Below are 4,121 nucleotides of genomic sequence, written 5' to 3'. Positions count from 1 at the left end.
ACGGCACATAACAATAATAATAATAATAATAATAATAATTATTATTATTATTATTATTATTATTATTATTACTGAATCCTCTTGGTGGAGTAAAAATCACCTTACATTTGTAAAGTCCTAAACATGCATGAGGAGAAAGTTAAAATTAATGAGGAAAACTATATTGAATTATCTATTGCTTCACAGTTCAATTATATAAAAATTCAAAAACATATGTATCAAATCAATGATTCTAATCAAAAACATATAAAGTGCTTAAACATTGTTTAAGCTCTGTATAATTTTTCTTATAATCTTATAAAATAATTGATACAAGGATTAATAGAAGCATTTTGCTGAATCAACACACCTCATCGAGGGTCTTCCTTCTTGTGTTGTCCCTCCACCTTCCCAAGCATGACGTCCCTCTCCAAAAACTGATCCAGCCTTACAACATATCCAAAATATGTCAGCTGAAGCTTCAGAATCCTTACCTCCATCTGACATTTTTCTCCACTATAATTTAAAATATAATGTTCTCATTATAGTATCTTAAAATGTAAAATCCCATTTGAATATGAATTAAATTTATTTCTCTTTTGTAGACATACACTTTATTGTGTTTCAGTATATTCCCATGCATTAATATTTATTAAATAGTAATAAACGAAATTTCTGTAAGAATACTTCACATAAGAAGATTCAGCAAAATGCTGAGGGTAGGTGTGTCAGAGACAATAAGATTGGAACAGGATAGAGCAGGGTTTAAGGTTGTTGTATTCAGGGTTACTAAGAGTTCAGGCGACTCGAGAACACATAACAACAACAGCCATGCAGAAGAAAAAACATATCTAAAAGCTTACATAAAATAGGATGGCAAACTATACTTGGCCTTATATTTGAAATATATATATGTATACACACACACTAGTTCACTTTGGATTATATCCTTCTCTTCTAGATTAAGAACATATTTTTTTTCTATAATTATATTTTATTAATTTTCATAAACATTTACAGAGATTTTGGGTTTCCATTCATTCATTGTTGCACTATTCTCTCTACCCTCCTCCCAGTTTGTTCTTATCCAAATGCCACAGTGCTTGTCAAAGCCAGTTCTGATTAATCTTCTTTGTCAGTGTGTCCTTTGCCATTCCCTATCACTCCTCCCTGAGAGAGACTTCACCCTGAGTCATAAGGAAAAGGGGATGGCGTATTCTCTTAGCTACTTCCTGCTGAAAAGGGACGCTGTGGGTTTCAGGGTGAAGATCTTCTCTCACTACTCTAAAGGGCCCCTTTGGCAGTAGGAAACACATAGACTATTATGGAGATTGATTTTGGAATTTAGATGCACTCTTATTGATTGTGCTTGGCTGTACATGTTCATATCCTTGAAGATGTATCATGGGGGTGTTGCAACCTAGAAGACACAAATTTGACTAACAAGTTATAAGTACATGAGTCCAAAAATTATGGAAAAGTAAAAGAAAAGATTTATTCATTGTTTTACAAACCCTCCCCCAGGTCCCCTCCACCATGTAGCCCTCGCTCTAGTCTCCTGTGATGACAGAAATACCCAGTTATATCTCTCTTTTAAACGGTTCTCTCCCTCCTCTGTTTCAGTGCAGTATACATTATTGAACCCATCTTACTCAGTCTCTCCCCAACCCCAAGGACAGTCCCATTCTACAACAGTGGCATCATGCAATATTTGTCCTTTTGTGACTGGGATATTTCACTCAGCATAATGTTCTCCAGAGTCAACCATTTTGAATAATATTGCATGAGTTCCTTGTTTTTTAATGCAGCATAGTATTCCATTGTGTGAATATACCACAGCTTCTCTAGCCATTCGTTTGTTGATGGGCACTTAGGTTGTTTCCAACTCCTTGCTATGGTGAACAAAGCTGCAATAAACATGGGTGTGCATATATCTGCTTGGATGTCAGCTATGGTCTCTTCAGGGTATATTCCCAGTAGTGGAATTGCTGGGTCAAATGGTATCTCTATTTGCAACTTTTTGAGAAAGCGCCATACTGCTTTCCACAGGGGTTGCACCATTTTACACTCCCACCAACAGTGAATCAGAACATATTTTTTAATTGAGCTTGCATGGATGGGACATTGAAAAAGATTCTCACAAAAGTGAGTTCCAATATATTCATTTTGCAAGCAGTGTGGATCAGGAAGATTGATGTTATGGAGTGCATATGATGTTCTATTTTGTGACTGTTTGATCTTTCCACGTGAATACTGAAGCAGACACCAAACACTTAAACACCAAAACATTTTCTTTTGTTTGATTTTCTTCTACTCCCCTCATAGTCTTAACAAAATGTTAAGTCTCTACCTCTTCAGCCCTGCAGCCCGAGATGTTTCCTCAGGCATGCCCGACTTGCCCACGCCTCTCACCAATTTCAAGATTGAACACAATAAACTCTTCATTAACAATGAATAGCACAACTCAGTGAATGGGAGGGGAGGGGAATCCTGTTCTCAGTCCGGCAACTGAGGAGAAAATCTGTCAGGTGGAAGAAGAGACAAGGCAGATGTTGATAAAGCAGTGAAAGCTGCAAGAGAAACTTCTCAGTTTAGCTCTCCATGGTGAACTACGGATGCTTCAGAAAGGGGACGGGTCCTCTACAAGTCGGCTGATTTAATTGACAGGGATCGCCTGCTGTTGGCATCAATGAAGGCAGCAAAATGTGGGAAAAGTATTTGCTGGTGTGTATCGGATAGAGTTCAGTATCAAAACTACGCTACTGCGCAGGCTTGGCTGACCAGATCCATGGGCGGACAATACCTATGATAGAAACTTTTTTGGCTATAAAAGACATGAGCCCGTTGGTGCGTGTAACCAGAGCATTCCTTGGAATTTCCAGCTGGTCAGACTTAGTTGGACATTAGGACCTGCCCTTTTCTGTGGTGACACCAGCAGAACAGACCCCACTCTCAGCTCTTTATGTGACATCTCTGATAAAGGAGGCAGGGATTTTTTCAGGAGTGGTGAATGTTTCCCCAGCTTTGGGCCCACCTCAGGAACAGCCATGGGCATCGACAAATTGGCGTTCACAGTATTAACAGAGGTTGTAAAATGAATCAAAGAAGCTGCTAGGAAGAGCAATCTGAATAGGGTGACCCTGACGCTGGGTGGAAAGAGCCCCTGCCGTGTGTTTGCGGATGCTGACTTGGACAATACAGTTGAATTTGCACACCTAGGAATATTCTTCCACCAAGGCCAATGATGTGTAACTGCATCCAGGCTTTTTATGGAAGAATCAATTTAAGATGAGTTTGTTCATCAGAGTGTTGAGCAGACTAAGAAGTATATTTTTGGCAATTCTTGGACCCCAGGAATAAGCCAAGGCCCTCAGATTAACAAGGAAAAATATGATCAAATAATTTACCTGATTGCGAGTGGGAAGAAAGAAGGGACCAAACTAGAATGTGGAGGAGGTCCCTGGGGGAATAATGCCTACTTTATCCAGCCCACAGTTTTCTCCAGTGTGACCGATGAAATGCGCATTGCCAAGAAGGAAAAATGAAGGAAATATTTGGACCAGTCCAGCAAATGATGTAGTATAAATCTTTAGATGAAGTGATCAAGACAGCAAACAACACTTCTAAGGCTTAGAGGCAGAAATCTTTACCAAGGACCTTGATAAAGCTGGGACAGTGGAACTGCCTATATGGCAAATTCTGTCCAGTGCCCATTAGGGGAGTCAAGATGTTTGGAAATGGACGAGAACTGGGAGAATATGGTCTTCATGAATACACTGCGGTCAAGACAGTCACACTGAAAATTTCCAAGAAGAATTCATAAAGACCATCACAAGGGTGGAGAGAAGCGTCTCTACCCAAGCATCTTTTACAAGAGCTAAAGTATTTTGGTGTCTTTTTTTTTTTTTTTTATTTCAGTGTCTTATCTTGATTTTTCTAAATAAGTAAACCACATACATTAGCAACAATACTCACACACAGTAAATTTGACATGAAGTTTATTTCAAACCATTTTATGCTTTAATAGACGATGACTAGTTGTCCTTTAGTTTATTCCTTACCAGTTCCTTGCAATATTTGATATTTGTGTTAACTGAGAAGTGAAGACGCTTTACTCCAAGTAGTTGTGAAATCATTGATGT

The 4,121-nt window shown here is 38.6% G+C and overlaps 1 pseudogene; it reads left to right on the top strand.

The window, feature by feature from the left end:
- Positions 1–2,365: 2,365 nt before the first annotated feature.
- Positions 2,366–3,802, top strand: LOC102875548 (annotated as a pseudogene).
- Positions 3,803–4,121: the final 319 nt, after the last annotated feature.

The sequence above is a fragment of the Elephantulus edwardii genome, unplaced genomic scaffold (genome assembly GCF_000299155.1).
Source record: "Elephantulus edwardii isolate Elephantulus edwardi_28Jun2011 unplaced genomic scaffold, EleEdw1.0 scaffold00084, whole genome shotgun sequence".
Taxonomy (NCBI): domain Eukaryota; kingdom Metazoa; phylum Chordata; class Mammalia; order Macroscelidea; family Macroscelididae; genus Elephantulus; species Elephantulus edwardii.
Note: the sequence above shows the minus strand (reverse complement) of the source record. Positions and strands in the feature narration are given on the sequence as shown.